A 19,681-nucleotide genomic window follows, 5' to 3' on the forward strand; every position below is an offset into this window, starting at 1 on the left:
AATTGATTTTGAAGTAACACCCTCTGTCAGACAGCAATGAAACAAACTCATTATATTTGTAGAGATGACATAGTCAATTGCTTCCAAAGAAGTTTTAATGTACCATTTGCAAATAAAATTAAATTAAAATGATGCACCTAAATCTATTAAAATAAATGAAGTACAGATTCTATCATACTGGAAATCAGAAGCAAACAAGCTGTTACCATTTTGTTCCACACGAGATTTCTGTTCTAATCTTTTGACATGTGCGATAGCTTTTAACAGCCCCGCATCCTATAATTAAAATAACGCTAAAAGTATTATTATTTCCAACTTATCCTACACCTCTCATCTTGCACCTAAATCTATTAAACATAAATATGCTACTTGGCCAATATCAAAGAAGAATTCAGCTGCAATTGTATTCCTTCCTTAAAACTTCAGCATAATTAAATTGCAGTCGAGCCCAAGAGACCAGATCATACAAGTCGTACTGCACGGATCTTATCAGAAACTAAACTTAACAGCGCGATGACAAAGGCATTGACAAACCCATATGATAAACGAAAACCAATCATTCAAGGAAAAGTTGAGGGGATGAACATTAATTTCTTTAATTTTGAATGGCCTGTGGACATGAACATTTTCTCCGGGGAAGATGATCGAACTAGAGAATGCTCTCCCCACCTATATCCTGCTTGGCTAACACATCCGTCTCATCATTTGCCAACCTCCAAACATGTTTAAAGACAATAGCAAATCCCGCTACAAAATCCTCAATTTCATCAAATAACACCAAAAATCTCCAAGGAGAAATTGCTCCGCCCTTCAAATACCGTATCACACCATTCAATAAATCACCTTCAACAATAATATGGTCCAATACTTCCCTCCTCAACTTCTTGATCCCATAATAAGCCGCTTTGACTTCCGCTTCCGAAGAATCATACACACTAATAGGGCCAAAAAAAGCCCATAGTACCTCACCAAACTCATCACGACAAAGGCCCCCCCCCACCTCCGCCGGACCCGGGTTTCCAAAACCAGCACCATCAAAGTTGAGTCGTTTTTCCAAACAATGTGTAGATTTACATTTCCAATGCACCTTAAAGAATGCCCACTACAAAAACCATGTTAGAAAGTGGCTTATATTTCACGGATCAGCGCACATCTCCTCGTTTGCATTGGAAATGATATTTTACACCTAACTTGTTATTGTGTATTTTTCTCAAAGCATGTGTAAAATGATTGTAAAATATCATTTCCAATGCAGCTTAACCAGAGCCCTAACGTTAGCTGAACCCAACGAAGAGACCCTTTCAGTCAAACTGACATTGTTTCCTAGATTCCAAGCTAGTTTTGAAATTTGAAATAAGCAAAAGCTTACATTGGGTCCCCATAAATACATAGGAAAAATCAATGTGCATTAAATGATATACTCAGAGCTTGAGGAATCCTTGGCGTATCAGCTGACGTTGCTTAGAGGCAAGTGGTTTGACAACCAAAGCCCTAAACGGCTAAACTCCATCTGTAAAGTAGTCTATGTAGTCTTCATCACTTCACCAAATTTTCGCACGTATCTACCCACAAGCACAAGATTAGTCGCGCGTGTCACAGAGCTGACTCCATCTCTCACCCATCTTTTCGCATTTTCTATCTTTGTACTGTGATTGAAAACTGATAAGAAATAGACAGAGCAATGGAAAAGGAAAGGAGTGAGGAAATGGGGTTGAAAGTAAGTAGGAAAAGAAACGGAAAAGAAAACCCATTTATTCACCTTGTTCAAAATTTAGTGCAATGTTTCACAGACCCCTTTTGGGTTTCTTGTGCATTTTTTCCTCAAATAAAAGTAATGGAGTGATATCTTTAAAAGGGTAAATGAAATGACACCATTAGAAGATTAAAGTTTCAGTGAAACGAAGTGGGTAAGGCTTTTGTGTTACAAAGAAGATTGTTGTTCACGTTTCTTTTAACAGATGGAAATTAAGGATAAGAGATTTGATGTCACCCACACTCTTTACAAAAGATGAAAGAGATCTAGAGATGCGATTTAGAGATAAAAGAGGAAAAGAGAACAAGTTTGACCTGGGAAATAGGGAGAACATATTCCATTTAGCTTATCAGATAAGCCCCAAAATATATCCCAACCCCTTTCGAATCCTGCTCTTCATCTATCCAAGAATATGATTATCCAGAATAAATTTAAAAAGGAAAATTCCACTGCAAATGAAAGAAAAATAAAACATAAAAGAGAAACAACTAGAGAGCGTGTGAATGGCACCAGACAATTGCAGGAAAGTCATAAAAGAAGAAATACTCATCAAATACCCATTTGAGAAACCCTAGGCAAGTTAATATAAAAGTGGTATCAAAAGAACATGAGAAAAAACACCAAAGCAACAGTATGTAGAGATTACTTCCCTGTAATTACATGTGCATAGTCCTGTTCAAAGATCCCACAAGAGGAAAGAGCATATCTGCACCAAGAAACCCTAAAAAATATAGAGAAAAAGAAAAAAAAAGATGAAAAAAAATGAAACCCATCCGTTATCTAAAATTCGGATCTTTGACTGACTAGATCCTGAAAGCCATCATGAAAAATCTTCAGACCAATGATAAAATAACGCTAGAGGGCTAGACTGACAAACTAATCCAACAAAAACAAGAAGAAAAAGAAGTAATCATGAAAACCTTTTTCTCTTTCCCGTCAGAACCACTCAGAGGCAAAATCATCGAATTAAAAAACAGTCAAAACCCACATCATTACACCAATCTGCAACCCATGCACAAATTTTTGGACTCTACCCCATCAAAACTAACAAACCCAAAAAGAAAAATTAAAACAAAAAAAAATATATACCCAATTTCGTATCCTTCACAAGGGTTAATCGAAGAAGCTGATTTGCAGATATGGAAGCTACAATTGAGGGGAATGAAGCCTGGTCCGAGAAAACCCATATGAGAAGAAAATCAAACAAGAAAGTTTTTTGAGGTGGCCTCGAGCCAGACAACATTCCCCTCAAAAGAAAAGCTTCCTCTTTCTCTCACTACTTCTTTCGATGGGTCTATGATGATAACGATGATGAAACGAATGATTATATGAGGAGAGAAAGGGCAAAAAAGAGAATAGATAGAGAGAGAGAGAGAGATGAAAAGGCGGGGGGAAAGACGAGGAAAAGACAAAAGATAGAAGCAGAGAAGACCCAACAGCTGGGTTCCAGAAATGACCACGACCTCATGCATTTAATTTACTCCATTGTTTTTCTCACTTGCACGTGACTCTCAAATCTCATATCTTTACAAACTTTGCTAGAAATCAAGGGCCAATATCCACCGTCCGATCTGGGGGGATGCTGAATTGGAAAGGAAACAAAAAAATAATACTATGGAGGGTTCAGAGGAGTTGTTGGGCTATTGAGCGGCCCGATAACGGAAATACTAATAAATTAATTAATTTGATTGATTAAAGGTCTGGTGAGCTTTTCCTATGTCCTTCTGATTGTGAAGAAAAATATTTAAAAAAAGTCACTGTGAGAGGTGGGGGGGTCCCTCGTTTACCGCGTCCTTTTTATGCTTGCGATGGAAACGAGACGAAGACCGACAGAGAGCGTCAGGTCTAGTTGGTCTGCCTCACCTCAGTCGCCCAATTCCTCGGCGATTTTCATGGGTGAGATCCTTTGGATTTCTCTACACCTACCTTTCAACCTTTTGCTTCAAATCCCAACCTTTTTCAAAGTTTTTGGTCAAGAGAAAATAGGGGAATAACTGACATTTTCACATTCAAATTAATAGGTCATTGGTTGGTAAAGTATGGTTACAAAGATCATTCCGTCCCACATATGTTGGGAGATATGGAGAGAAAGGTATAGAAGGCTTGAGCAAACCCATTAATATTATCATCAAGGATGTCATGACTTAGGTTAACTCGTTAGCTAAGTGCTTCTTGCATACTTCTGACTGCTCTGAATGGGAAACTTGGGCGCTTTCACGCTTTGTAAAATAAAGATCCTTCCTAATCTGAGAATCAGCCCAAAGGTCCTTCAAGCGGTTTAGAGAAAATTGAGAAAAGATGAACTGAAGTTTAATTTTGATGGAGTATCTAAAGGAAACACTGGCACGTCGGGTGGCTCGGGAATTTTAAGAAAATGTAATGGCAAAGTAGTTTTCGCCTATTCTTACTACTATAAGACTAGTAAAAACAATGCACGTGCGTGAACAAAGGATTATCATCTGTAAAATATTCTGTAAAATATTTTGTGGGAACAATCAATTTATATTGTGGCCCATTAAATGGACGGTTTGGATCATCCTATGGTGTAGGCCGTAAAATATTCAATACAAATTTTTATTTTTTGATAGGTAAGTTGGGGTTTTGCGGGGACCCCTACCGGCTTATTAAAAAATACTTCACTACATGGGCTTACACCATATATATTCTAACAAGAATTTCGTGACAAAGCCTGCAAACCAAGAACATATATCTTACACTCCCTATTAAAAAAAACCATTACTGTATAACTTACACCATAGGACGATTCAAACCCTCCATTTGATGGGCCACGTCGTAAGTAGGGTGTTCCCAAAAAACACATTTCCATGCGATGATCATAGCCCTGCAGTCTATAGAGAAATGGCATATTTAGGAAACATTTATTGGTCGGAGGGTTGTAATTATCCTATGGAATGAATTTTGGCACACAACCTACTTACATTGTGGCCCATGAAATGGACGGTTTGGATCATCCTACGATGTAAGCCATACAGTACTTTTTTTTAAAAAAAAAAAAAAAACTCACTATCAGGACTTACACTAAATAAAAACTCTCATAATCACATCATTTCCCTCTAAATTATGGGGAAAAGGGAGAAATGGGCCAAGTCAAAATCACCCACTCTGGACGGTTTGGATCATCCTATGGTGTAGGCCGTAAATATTCAGTACAATTTTTTCTTTTTTGATAAGTAAGTTGGAGTTTTGCGGGGACCCCTACCGGCTTATTAAAAAATACTTCACTACATGAGCTTACACCATATATATTCTAACAAGAATTTTGTGACAAAGTCTGCAAACGAAAAACATATTTCTTACTCCCTATTCAAAAAAAAAATAGTACCGTATAACTTACACCATAGGATGATCCAAACCGTCCAATTGATGGGCCACATCTTACATAGGGTGTTTCCGAAAAACACATTTCCATGCGATGATCCTAGCCCTGCAGTCTATAGACGAACGGCATATTTAGGAAACATTTATTGGTTGGAGGGTTGTAATCATCCTATATAAATGAATTTTGGCACACAACCTACTTACGTTGTGGCCCATGAAATGGACGGTTTGGATCATCCTACGATGTAAGCCATACAGTACTTTTTCAAAAAAAATACTCACGATCAGGACTTACACTATATAAAAACTCTCATAATCACATCATTTCCTTGTAAACCATGGGGAAACGGGTCAAACGGGCCGGGTAAAAATCACCCGGGAAATTTTATGGGTCATTGGGCTTGGACTCGCACCCGGCCCGCACACCTGCGGGTCAACCGGAATTTTGACGTTTTTTGAAGATATTTTATATATATATATATAGATTTGATAGCCAAGTTCGCCGAGGCTACTTGTCTGCTTGTCACGCATCCTTTGTTGCAAAGATTGGCAAAAGTACAATTTGTGCAAAGGTGGCTAGCAATACATAATAGCAACAAATAATAATCATGCAGGTACTAAGTTTTACATGAAAAATTACGGGAAAACGGAAGCAAAGTAGCAAAATTACGAAAAAAATACCGAAAGAATGTAATAAAATATGACAATTACGGGAAAAAGTACAAAGAAAATTCAAAAGTTGCGACAATTATGGGCAAAAGAGGCATAAAAAGGAGACAGCTGGCGTGGAAATGACAAAAAAGAAGCAGTGAAAAAGGACATACGTGGACTTTGACGGAAATTAAGGCGGGGTAAAAATCACCGGGGAAATTTTATGGGTCATTGGGCTTGGACTCGCACCCGGTCCGCACACCCGCGGGGCAACCGGAATTTTGACATTTTTTGAAGATATTTTTTTTTATATATAGAGATTTGATAGCCAACTTCGCCGAGGGTACTTGTCTGCTTGTCGCGCATCGTTTGCTGCAAAGATTGGCAGAAGTACGATTTGTGCAAAGGTGGCTAGCAATACATAATAGCAACAAATAATAATCATGCAGGTACTAAGTTTTAAATGAAAAATTATGGGAAAACGGAAGCAAAGTAGCAAAATTACGAAAAAAAATACCGAAAGAGTGTAATAAAATATGACAATTACGGGAAAAAGTACAAAGAAAATTCAAAAGTTACGACAATTATGGGCAAAAGAGGCATAAAAGGGAGACAGTTGGCTTCTTTTTTTAACTCATGTGCAAGGGCATATGAGAAGCGGAAATGACAAAAAAGAAGCAGTGAAAAAGAACATACGTGGACTTTGACGGAAATGAAGGCGGGGTAAAAATCACCCGGGAAATTTTATGGGTCATTGGGCTTGGACTCACACCCGGCCTGCACACCCCCGAGTCAACCGGAATTTTGACGTTTTTTGAAGATATTTTTTTTATATATAGAGATTTGATAGCCAACTTCGCCGAGGCTACTTGTCTGCTTGTCACGCATCCTTTGCTGCAAAGATTGGCAGAAGTACGATTTGTGCAAAGGTGGCTAGCAATACATAATAGCAACAAATAATAATCATGCAGGTACTAAGTTTTAAATGAAAAATTACGGGAAAACGGAAGCAAAGTAGCAAAATTACAAAACAAAAACCTCAAGAGTGTAATAAAATATGCCAATTACTGGAAAAAGTACAAAGAAAATTCAAAAGTTATGACAATTACGGGCAAAAGAAGCATGAAAGGAGACAGTTGGCGTCTTTTTTTTTAACTCATGTGCAAGGGCATATGAGAAGCGGAAATGACGAAAAAGAAGCAGTGAAAAAGGACATACGTGGACTTTGATGGAAATTAAGGCGGGATAGAAAGTGAATTTCAGTAAAAGAAGGGAACCAATTGTTAAGATTCTCGCTTTATATATAGTAATAAGGATTAGTACTAACATGCATGTTGAAGCTCAATTCATGCTGGATGGTCTTTAGATGCTGCAAAACTTTTGGCTTATGTAATATTTGGCTGGAGTCTGACAACAAAGTATTAATCGTATTAATCAACCTTATTAATGATCATAAAAACCGTCCTTGGTCCATTAAATTCTATTGGCAGGAACTAATTTTGCTTATTTTGGAGCTTAAGCCGCGGATCTCTCATGCTTACAGAGAAGCTAATCAAGTTGCAAACTTGTTGGCAAATCATACATGTGAAAGTAAAAACAATAAAGTTTTTAGATATTGGAAGGAGCTCCCAACTAAATCTAGGGGCCCCGTCAGATGTGATGCTATGGGAATTTGAAGTATCCGATGTAAGTAATTTTTGTATCTTTCTGGTCCGGGGGTAAGGTGGTATGTTTCCCTCTTGTAATTTTCACTCACATTAATAAAATTAAAGGTGCTCGCCCGGGTTCTTGGATAAATTCTGGGCTAAAAAAAAGTCGAGTAACTGTCGTATTGATAAAAGAGCAAATGACCTTTTTCGCCTTGTGATTTTAATAGAGTTCAATCTTCTATATCACCATATTAAAAGAAGGGGAATAATATCAAAACCATCATATTTTGATAACGTCATTAGCCACTTTCTTGTACACTTTTTTAAATAGCTTTTTATTGCCGTCGCATTACTCAAGATTCTATCAAAATCCAATCAATGCCTTGTGTCACGGGGAAACAGTTGAGGGCAACCCAATCTTCGCAAAGCTTCTCCGTGTCACGGGGACGCAATTGGTATTTCGGGCCATCAATGTCTCAGTAATTCTTCAGGGGTAGTCGCTAAGAGCACTTTTGGTGGGCACTCCTGGTTGAGTGGGTTGGTTGGCCAAACTCTTTAGGAGAGTTGGCCCGTGACATGCTGACTCCTCCCCTGATAGACCTAGCAGGTGTTGGCCGAAACCTTGGTGGTTTGCTTGTGGGCTGTGCGACAATTTGCTTGAGCATGCGAGGCACATAGCAGGAAATCATACTACAGCTCATGTGCACATGCCCTGAGGGAGTTTTGGGTGGGGACTGCAAGTATTCCAAAGCGATACTCCAGTTTCTTTGGTCGAGGATGCAGGCCAAAGACAATGCATGTTGGGTAGGTTCCCACATGCATTGCCCGTATGGACCAATGCAGCGGGCTCGCTATACTACTTGCCTTCTGCACCGCGGTACATCTTGTAGGTAGGCCAATCTCTAGGTCTTCCATAAATTTGTGTTGGGCAACCTCGGTTGTCCTCATGAGGTGTACACCTTGCGGATCAGTCCATGATGCAACAAGCCTTCGTGCTTCACAGATTTGTGCGTGACATCATTATGCCTCGTATTAGATGGACTTTGCATAGGGCTTCAAGGCCTAATGTTCGAGGTACTCGTGATGTTCGCTGACCACGGGTTCAGAGTCAGTCTAGGCAAGTCCAAGCTCAGTAGCTTGATGGAAGGTTTAGTGGCCGTGAGAAAAGTATATAGAAGTCCATGTCAAAATCTTAGCCTACTAGCCTGTTGAACAACTCAGAGATTGTGTGAACATATGAAGCATCAAGAGGTGTTGGGCGTGCAAGACCTTCAGAGCCTTGCACGGGTTGAAGGTGGCCTTAGCACATGCGTATGCTGCCGCACGAGTTATTCCGAGCTAAAACAAATGACCCATGACACTTGTGATAAAATGGTTGTGAGAATATAATCCCTTTTAGGAAGGGGTTTTTGCAATATTTTGCAGGGCCTCATTGGATACCACCAAAAAGGTATTTATTTGCAAATAAGATTGTGTTGAGATGTCTTTGTTTGCAAATGAGAGGATAATGCTAACATGGAATACATTGAGGAAATCGTATTCCCTCCCTTGGATTCTTTCCATAACAAGAGGAAATCGTGTTTCCTTTCCTTGATTTTCTCCTTCCCACAAAATCTTCACTTGATTAATTTTCTATAAATGAGTTTGATAATAGGGGAAAATATGATTAACGAAATTGAAGAAAATCGTATTTCCTCTCCTTGATTTTCTCCTCGATATCTATGTAATATATTTATAAACGAGTTTATATACATTACGATTAACAATAAAATATTTCCAGTCTCTCTTTATCAAGATTTATTTTCTTATCATGGTATCACAGCAGTGAAATTTCTTTTCTTATCATTAACTAAGACAAATATAAAAATTTTATAACCACATTTGCATATAAGAATTCATGCAAGTAAGATGTCATATTGGGGCTGAGCCTCTCTCTCATCTGTGAACATTATCATCTATAGTTAAAAATCCTACTTGGCCCTTACTTCAACCTTATTTTTATAAAGGAATTGGGAGGGTGGAGGAGGCACTCGCAATTATCATATGTGTTGGTATATGGGGGTGTCCATGGAATAAATAGTTAATAAAAGTCTCTAATTCTGGTAGGCTAGATGGAGATTTTTAATTACTTAGAAAAAAAAGTAGGAATGTAGGGGTAGGGGGCATTTAAAAGCAAATGGCATCAAACATCAACAGGTAAATTTGACAATTTTTGAATCAAAGGATAAGACAAATGAACGGGGTGGTGGTAAAAATGTAGAGTGACCTAGACGTCTCAAATGAGTTTACATTTCGGATACTTTCATGCACAAAAAGATTTTTTTTTTTACAGTTTTACCTTTCTACTTTGAACGGCCTTCACAATCACTTTTAAATCTGGGGCCCACTTGCAAGGACGAAACACGAGTCGCTTTTCATCTCTCTCCCTCCCTCCCTCTCAAATCTAGGGCCCACTTGCAACGACGAAAATCGAAATAGGAGTCGCTTTTCATCTCTCTCTCTCTCTCTGAGTCAGAGTCGTGTATCATAATTCGCTGATTATTTTGTCACGTACCACCGTCTTCCCTGATTACGAGCTTGCCCTTCTATTTATAATTAAAACTGCACTCGTTCAAAAGCTTAAATATACAAAAGGAGATTAATATTCAGGCCCCTTTCTTATTTGTCGAGTTTTTATAGTAGGGTTGCAACTTGGGTGGGGCTCAACTTGATTTTGGCTTGTGTTGGGTTGGCATTTCCTCGGGTTGGATTGATTTAATTTCAGGTTGGATTAGGGTTGAGGCCTTGGCAACAAAACCCGACTGTCATCCTCTAATTTTATATTGATTTTCTTTGTGTTATGTATTCTTCTTGTATTTTTCTGTTTGGCCCAAGGTGAACCCGAATCCAACCCAACTCAACCCGACTTGTTTAATTTGGAAAATGTCAGGTTAGATGGGTTGGGTTAAGGTTGACCATCGTCGACCCGAGGCTCGGGTTTAGTCGGTTTATGGTTGAAGGAATGCTATCTCGGGTTGGGCTAGGATTGGCCTCAACCCAATCCAACCCGACCCGAGTTGCACACCTATTTTTACATGGGTAAGCCTGTATATAGTCTAGCAGTTTTAAAAAAAGTACTGTATGGCTAACACCATAGGATTATCCAAACTGTCCATTTGATGGACCACAATGTAAGTAGGTCGTGCCCAAAAAATCATGTCCATAAGATGATCAGAGCCCTCCGATCTATAAAGGTCTTCTACATGAGACACCGCAATGTGGGTATCATGGCCATTAAAATCATGTCACCATTGGGATGAATGTTAAACAATCAATTCTTAGGTCCCACACTGGAAACATGAATGTGGAATGAACATGATTAGGACCGATCTTCAAGTCGACCCCCGTTGTGGTATCATGGCTCAAAACACATTCAAAGTATCTAACCATAGCCATCCAATCAGAGGAAGTTTGCTAATTAAGTCTAGATTAGTGATCCTTTTTTTCTGATAACTATTGGTAGAACCGTAGAAGAATGGTTAGAGTTGCCAAAATAGAGCAATTTTGGTGGTCATTCATTCTACAACGGGGCCCACTATATGAATGGCCATGCCATCTCTTATATAAGTAACCCCACATACTGTCATTTCCTTTTTCTTTTTCATCCTCATTTAGTCATTTTGATCACATAACCATTACCAGTTCCAGTCGACCACGAAGGTTACAATTGAATAAGGAGGGTAATGCTATTTGATCTGATCCAAATCTAAATTGAAGGACAAAAGTGGGTCTTGGAATCCAAGAACAACAACAAGCAATGACGAAAATAACCTTGAATGTAGGATAGGAGAGACTAAGAGTCAACTTGATCGTCCTTTTTCAAAATTCAACCGTAGTGTATGTCAGAATTTGGGTGTAAGGGAAAACTGGAGTTTGTGATGGTAAACAAGTGGAGAAATCGAGAGACTTTGGTAATCTTACTTATACTTACTTTTTCTTATGCTTACAGTTCAAGTGCCCGGAATATGTGCTGCCTCTCTCTCTCTCTCTCTCTCTCTCTAGTTCTTCTATCTGTCTATCATAGCGTTGAAAACTGCACGTAGTGTCTTCTCCATTTGTCATTCAGTCGATGTAGAGAGAGAGAGAGGAATGCAAAGCAACAAGCCAACAACACGTAAATGTCATTTCCAGCACATTCAAGTACCATCTAAATAATCGCCATAAAAAAAAATTAATTCAAAAAGACGTCCTTTTTTCTCTTGGTTTCTTTTCCTGCTGGGATTCCCCATGAGCCTCTGAATCCGGTCCCCCACTACACGCATACTCACACGCACGTACTAACCATTACTCCTGCTTTTTCACTCTCTGTTTTTTTCTTCTTCACCCTACTCTCACACGCACCTTTAATTAGCCCCTAAGAAAATGCTAGAGAGTTGTTGAAAAGGGAAACACGTAGGCCGCCCTTTGCGCTAACTTTTTCCCACTGAAAGTTGGGTCTGGTCTTTCCATTAAGAAAGCTGCTTGGATGCACACTTAAAAGTAAAGAAAAAAAAACAAAGACTAAAAAGGAAAAAGCTTACGTGGGTGTTGAAAATTCACCTTAGGACGCCTCGTTCACATTACAGCTTCTGAAAGGACTTTCATTAGTTAATATAATAAATAAAGGATATTAACGGATTGGTGGAACATTAACGGGTCTGGGGTCTTTGGCTAAAAGAGCCCAAGTTAAAGAATTACTTAGGAATAGTACACCAAATCTTCAATATATTCAAGAAAAGAAATTAGAGGAGGTAGACAGGTTAACTTTGATGAGTCTTGGGGTTAGAGGGAAGTGGAGTATGTCTTATGTGGAGTCTACAGGGGTGTCGGGGGGCATCCTAATTGCTTGGGATGAGGATTGGTGGTCTACTGTGGAAGTATTGAAAGGTAGTTTCTCCTTATCCATTGTTCTTCAACGGGTAGAGGATGCGGCCAAGGTAAGTTTTACTGGGGCCTATGGTCCATCTTTGAGGGTGGAGAAGAGATTGTTTTGGGAGGAACTAAATCGTGTTCGTGATCGATGGTCATTCCCTTGGTGCATCGGGGGAGACTTTAATGAAATAAGATTTGTGTGTGAAAGAGCTGGTTGCAGGAGATCTAACAGGAATATGATCCTTTTCGACGATTTTATTGCGAAACATAATTTGATTGATCTTCCTTTGTCTAGTGCTCGGTTCACTTGGAGTAAGGGGGATAGTCGAAGCAGGATTGATAGGTTCCTTATTTGTCCCAGATGGATGAATCTGGTTCCTGAAGTTTTTCAAAGATCGTTGTGTCATTCGGTGTTGGATCATTGTCCTATCTTTTTAGATCCGAGGTGTAGACACCCCATTTTGACCGTACCCTAATCCCTCCCTGTTTGAGCACAACCACATCAAATCATTAAATTGGAACCCCAAATTCTACCTTAGAGCAGGTTAGGGTCCCACCGGGGTCCCTGTAAAATTTCGTCAGGATCCGAGCGCGTTTGCCTGGCGAATGAGCCAAGATAGTGTCGTGGTGTAAGTTCGGGGGGGTGAAATATGTCATTTCCCGCGTAAAAGAGGGCACTCTTGGCAATTTTATGTTGCTTCCTTTGCAAGCAATCGTTATGGGCCATTGGATCAAATCATAGGGTTAGGAGCATGTAGAGAGAAAATAATTTTATGCCCATTTCTTACCCGAGACCCCCCTTTGTAGTATAAAAGAGTAGTAGTAAATGCACTAGAGTGGGTTGTCTGGGGAATAAAAGGGGCGAAAATATCATTTTTTTTCTCTTAAGTAGCCCACGAACTAGGGTTTCGTGGGGGGAGGATTTTTCGCCCAAAACGGAGAGAAAGGGAAAACCATTTTGCAGAGGGAGAAGGGAAGAACCCACCGGTCCCATCTCCGGCTACCATCTCCGACCAATCACTCCTCCATGGTCGCACCTCCCTATCTACCACTACCTTCTTCTTCTTCTCTACCATCTCCTCTTCTCCGGTCGCCACCACCATGAAATCCGGCACACACCCATCTCCAGCCATCTTCTCCGGTTGTCCCGTCGGAGATCTGACCACGCCATCAACCGCCTCCACTCCCAATCACCATCATCTTCTTCAACCTCAAACCATCCACCGTCTTCTTCCCATCCCATCTCAGCCACAATCCCAACCTCTTAAACCCACCTTCATTTTTACCCATTCAAACCCTCTTCCATACAAAACCTATTTTTATCGACCTCACAGCCCCCATCCCACCATTAATCCCCACAAATCAGCCACCATTTTCGGCAAACCCCATTTCTCCGACCTTCTTCCACCTCACCCACCACCGGCCGCCATTGAATCCGGCAAGTCCCACCGAAACTTCTATCCCCAACCACCTCCATCTCTACCCCATCCGAGCTCCATCATCATCCACCTTACTCTCCATCTCCTTCAAACCCCTTTTTTCTCATTTACCCATTAAACCCATTTCCCTACCAAACCCATTCCCAACACCACCACCTCACTTCCACAACCACCATCACCTCCATCAAAACCCACATCACCTGCATTTTTTTTGTTAAACCCATTTGGATAACCCACAGCCGAAACCCATCAAATCCGCCATCTCAACCCATTTCTGCAACTCCGGCCGGCCACCTCCATGGAATCCGGTCAAAACCACCAATACATCCTCTCTTCTTCTTCCCAAACCCTAGTCTCCATAAGAAACGAAGCCCCCCAATCTCAATGTCTCTCCAACCTCATCCTTCCTCCTTTGCATCTTCTGCCCTCGGTGCACCTAATGAAGGATTGGAGGTTTCTTCTTCTGGATTGGTTGGGGCAATCGATCTGTTGATTGTAGGTCCGGGTGTTCTTGGTCGAATGGTAGCAGAGAAATGGAGAGAGGAACATCCAGGTTGCCAAATTTTTGGACAAACAATGACCGCGGATCATCCTGATGAATTGATAAAAGTTGGGATCAATCCATGTCTAAGGGGATCGAAAGCAATTCATCAATTTCCTTATGCTATTTTTTGTGCTCCTCCATCCCAAAGTGTAGACTATCCTGGTGATGTCAGGATGGCTCCATCAAACTGGAATGGTGAAGGTTCTCTCTTATTTACATAAAGCACTGCTGTATACGATTGCAATGACAATGGATTATGTGATGAGGACTCACCAATTTTTCCGATTGGGAGAAGCCCTCGAGCTAATGTTCTTTTAAAAGCAGAAAATGCAGTGCTGGAGTTTGGCGGTTGTGTTCTTAGATTGGCAAGGCTTTATGTCAGATAGAGGTGCCCATGTTTATTGGTTGGAGAAAGGGATTGTTGGCTTTCGTCCGGATCACATACTCAATTTGATTCGCTACGAGAAATTGCAGAGAAGGAGAGTCCCTTGAAGCTGATCTTGAAGCCAGGGATCCCACCTTAGGAATCTCAGGCTTGTCAATTCCTTCGGCTGATTTTGGAGAGTTATGGTAATATCTTCATAGTTTGTTAAATACCAAGGACCATATCATTTCTAAGGTGCTTTCTCATCACCCTGTTAATTCCCTTTCTTTTAATCAAGTTGTTTGATTTTCCAAAACCAATGCCGTTGTTTCATTGTACGCTAATTTTGGTTTTTGAACTTCAAATTCTACATTTTGTATTTTGTCACTGATGTTTTGATCGAGGAAATGCTTTTCAGTAGCAAGGATCTTGCTAAAAATGAATGAAAGTTATACCCAATCTTGCGGGATATTCTTTACTTTCAGTTGAGGTTTCTTATTAGTTCTGAGGCTTCTATCAGTTCTTCGGGAATGGGCTATCGATTTCCAAGGGTTTTCACTTGGTTTCGGGCGATGAAGGCGATAGCCCAAGCCCATCTTTAGGGGACTCGCTCAATCCAAGTAGCGCTCCCCTCTTTTGTTTAGTAGGCCTACCCAACCTTTTGGATTTCTTTTAACCATTTTTTTTAAAAGAACCCTTCTCTGGGCAATGATAAGGTTACTTGGAGCCCGTCTTTGTGTTTTGTGGCTCACCGTTTTCGCACTTGAATCTGCACAAGTTGATGCCCCCTGTTATGCACCAAAATTTATAAAAATCAGAAATATCATTGCATGCATTTGTATAATCTGTTAAAATTTTTAATATTCTTCTCTTGTACTAAGCTTTGAGTTAGGGTTTGAAGATGGTAATAAATGGTGTTCAGGTGAGATTATCTCAAAGCTTATTATACTCATTCCTTTCTATTTTAAATTGTTTAGGGAAGAAGGAGATCAGATGACTACTCTATTCGATATTATCGACATGAGTACTGTCTGATCTCAAGGCGGGATTAGAAATATTATCATGTGTATTATGATATCAGATGATTACTTTAGCATCATCTGATTTCATCCTCATATTGAGGTGGTGTTTGTGGTTGGACATAGAAGTGTTTGATATTGTTTTTTTGCTTTATTAGGCTATCCAGTGACTGGTCTGGACTAATTAATGTTGTTTATCATTTTATGATTGCTATAGGTTGTGTATTTTTTAATTGAAAATTCTTCTTTACTTCACACTTGATTTATTTTTATAAGAATGGAATGGAATTTGCGATTATATGGTAGCATTTTCCTCTCTTTGGATAGACTAGCACAGTCTTTTAGATTTCTGTTAGATTTCTTTTGATACTATAACCTGTGCTTAGAGATATACTTTGTCTCGTTAGGCAATCCTCCTTTGGAGGCAAGCCTCTTTTTTAGCTTAACCTCGGGGAGGTTGCTTTGATTTTGATAAATGGTGTACCCATAGGAGGCATGCCTTGCCTCATTTAGAGAGCCTTTAAATCTTTCGTTTGTGTTGTGATGTTATCGGGGGAGTCTTTGACTCATTTGATCTTTATTGATGTTATTAGGGAGTCATCTGTCTTGGCTTTGTAAGTAATTAGCCTTTAGAAGGCCTGCTTGGCCTCATTTGTAGAATCCTCTCAATTAGTTGTCTTAGCCTTGCTTACCCCTTGCAAGGGCAATGATAAGGTGACTTGGAGCCCATCTTTGTGTGTGTTTGGGAGACCCGCTCGGTCTCATTCTCTCGTTAGTCCTCCTCTCTGTGCGTCGTTTGTTTTTGGGAGAACACCCTACTCGGCTTGGCAGCATACCCCTACCCTTATGGGTATTGGGTTGCACATTTGTTGCACCCTAGGGCTAGGTAGCTGTCCGGCCCGGCTGGGTGTTTTACCTCTGCCAAATGTACAAATTCGTGTTTCCTTTTCTTTTAGAGAGTCTCTGACTCATCTATTCTTTAGTTGGTGTTAGTGGAGTCTTTGACCCATGTTTCTTTCTCTTTTAGAGAGTCTTTGACTCGTCTATTCTTTAGTTGGTATTAGTGGAGCCTTTGACTCGTGTTCCTTTTCTTTTAGGGAGTCTTTGACTCATTTATCCTTTAGTTGGTATTAGTGGAGTCTTTGACTCGTGTTTCATTCTCTTTTAGAGTCTTTAACTCGTCTATTCTTTAGTTGGTATTAGTGGAGTCTTTGACTCATGTTTCCTTTTCTTTTAGAGAGTCTTTGACTCATTCGTCCTTTGGATGATTTTGCTGGAGAGTCCTTGACTCGCTCGTTCTTTAGATAGTGTTATTAGAGAGTCTTTGACTCATTTGTCCTTTTAGGAGTGTTATTAGAGAATCTTTGATTCGTTTACCTTTGCTTTTGATAGTGTTATTTGTTTAGGGGTTTCCCCTATTTGCCCTAGGGTTTAGCCCTAGGGTTTTGCTTTGTATATTCCCTTAGGTCTTTGACCAAAAGGGTGAAAACTCTTTAAAAACTTCAAGAACATTGGAAAAAGTTTAAAATCCAAAAAACATTAAATATTTTAAAACTCAAAAACATTAGAAATTAAATCAAAAACATTTGAAAAACCTTAAAAAGCCTAAAGTGTTGAGTGTTTTAAAAATAGTCATTAGGAGAGTTCGTTTCGAACTACGTTGGCTTGATCCTCTTCCGAGGTACGTAGTGCAGCTTGGGATTTATATCTCAAGTCCAGCCAAACTTTGTAAATAAATGCTTTAACCCTTTTTTCTTCAAAACCTTGTTTTCAACAAGATCTTCCTCTAGAGTTAGGAGTTTGTCCTAGATAGAGAGATTTAGAGTTAGGAGTTTGTCTTGGATTTGTTGTGTGCTTGTTTGTGTTTGTTTTAGAGTTAGGGGTTTGTCCTAGAGTTATAGGAGCGCCTCCGTCCGGTCAGTTGGCGATTCACATCGCCGACTGATGACTAGGTCTAGGATGCGTTAGTGATCCCATTGTTTTCCTTAGGACGCGCAGCCAGTTACTCATAGGTTGTAGGAACTACCTGCATTAGCTTAGGGCTAACCTGCATTTAGTTAGGACATATAGGGTGTCCTAAAATCTACAATCCATTTGGAATTTAAATAATCGCGCAAGAAGCTTTAAGAACTAGTCCGGTCTTTTAGATCGAGTCTAAGATAGAGGTCTAGGTGTCTTAGGCATCCTAGTCTAGAATAGGTACGGAGAACTACGTTGCCTTGATTCTCGTGGAGGCGGGGATACGTAGGCTTCTTTGGATGAATACCAGACCATCCGAGGACTCGGGCTAATGTTTTAGAGTCTTAGGATTTATTGTGTTGTTATTATATGTTTTGATGTGTTCTCTTACCTTCTTGTGCTGATCCTATACCTTTAGCTATAGCTTGCATGTGTTTGCACATCAGAACTTAGACACCCTTTAGGCATGTCACTCATAAGCTAGCTGTCATTAGGTGACACATCTTTTATCTTATTTTGTGTGTGTTTATTATTTTATCCCCTGGTCATGCATAATTAGGTAGACGTCTTCCCGGGGATATTTTGTTCCAATTTCACATGATTTTTGCCCAATACTCTTCGAGGTTAATAATAAATGGCATAAGAGACCAAGTGTTCGCACTCGGGCGAATTGGGGGCGCTCTTCGGACCTTCTCTATTCGTCACCAGGCACGGACCTTTTGTATCTCTGGTTATCCATTGCAAACAGAGCATTTGTTTTGGTTCCATGGCTTGTCCATGGATGGCGACTCTGAGTTTATTTTAGGTATGTCTCGGTTTCGAGCCCCGGCTCCGGATCAAGACATATCTCTTTCTTTTTATATCGCCACTCATGCTATGCTGTGAGAGTGGCATCAGTTTCGAGAGTTCCTTGGCAGAGCTCTCCTTCACATTGTGGAGATCTTTGAGGATTGCTGTGGGGACCTCGCGTCCCTCGCCGCACTTGTCCTCGGATCGGGGTCCACACGAGGCTGGAATCTTGGGGTCCTCCTCCTTTTAGATTTGAGATTGCCTGGCTTCAGGTTCCGGGTATGGAGGAAAGGATGGGTAAATGGTGGGTTTCTTATGAATCTGAGGGTCCTTCTGATGTGATCATTGGGCGGAAACTCAGATTTGTGAAGAAACTCAGATTTGTGAAGAAACAATTAAGAGAGTGGGTGAAGGAGCAAAAGGTAAGAAATTCTAGTCGCAAGAGTTGGTTAGTTGAGAGAATGAAGGAAATTAAGGAGATTGAGGAAGAAGGGAATGGGAATGTCAACTTGAGGGAGGAGTTAGGGAGAGTTAAGGAAGAGCATAAAGGAATAGTTCTGCATGAGGATATAACTTGGAGACAGAAGTCGAGAGTTAAGTGGTTGAAAGAGGGGGATAAAAATACGGCATGTTTTCATGCTATGGCTAGTGTGAGAAGAAGAGGGAATAGGATTGAAGCTTCGAAGGACAATGGAGTGATGGTGTCTGGTAAAGATGAGGTTAATAGGGTCATCTTAAAATTCTATAAAACCTTGTATGAGTGGGAAGGGGTTCCTAGACCTACACTGGAGAATGTGGAGTTTAGTAGTTTGAATCAGCCTCAAAGTTCAGATTTGGAGAAGCCGTTCGAAGAGGAGGAGATTGAAAGAGGTGTATTCTCTTTAAGTAGAGATAAGGCGCCTGGGACGGATGGATTCTGTCTCGCCTTTTTTCATTCATGTTGGACATATGTGAAAAAGGATATTTTGGATTCTTTCAAGGAATTTCATCGAGGTATGGAGTTGGATAGGGGAACAGGGGCCACTTTCATTGCTTTGATTACCAAAGTTATGGGAGCATCCAAAATCTCTGAATTCCGACCTATTAGCCTTGTGGGATGCTTATATAAGGTTTTAGCCAAGGTTTTAGCGGAGAGGCTGAAGAAAGTCCTTCTTGATATTATTTCAGACTGCCAAAGTGCCTTTGTTGCTAAAAGACAGATTTTGGATTGCTCGTTATTAGCTAACGAGGCCATTGATTACTACCGTAGGTTGAAACTGAGAGGTCTTCTGTGTAAGTTGGACAT

At 40.2% G+C, this 19,681-nt stretch overlaps 1 long non-coding RNA gene and 1 pseudogene across 2 annotated transcripts; one reads left to right on the plus strand and one right to left on the minus strand.

Moving 5' to 3' along the window:
• Window positions 1-282: 282 nt before the first annotated feature.
• On the minus strand, window positions 283-3,445 carry LOC143888051 (uncharacterized). Of its 2 annotated transcripts, none has more exons than XR_013254471.1 (2): window positions 2,843-3,445; window positions 283-2,459 (listed from the first exon to the last, which is right to left on the minus strand). It is a non-coding gene; the product is annotated as an uncharacterized LOC143888051 (long non-coding RNA). The 2 variants fall into 2 exon arrangements; XR_013254470.1 differs by having other exon boundaries at window positions 283-2,474.
• Window positions 3,446-14,105: 10,660 nt separating this feature from the next.
• LOC143888769 (uncharacterized) lies at window positions 14,106-14,757 on the plus strand (annotated as a pseudogene).
• The last annotated feature ends 4,924 nt before the right edge of the window (window positions 14,758-19,681 follow it).

This window comes from Tasmannia lanceolata, unplaced genomic scaffold (assembly GCF_043159265.1).
Source record: "Tasmannia lanceolata isolate RefF3 unplaced genomic scaffold, GAP_Taslan_0.1 ptg000012l, whole genome shotgun sequence".
NCBI lineage: Eukaryota > Viridiplantae > Streptophyta > Magnoliopsida > Canellales > Winteraceae > Tasmannia > Tasmannia lanceolata.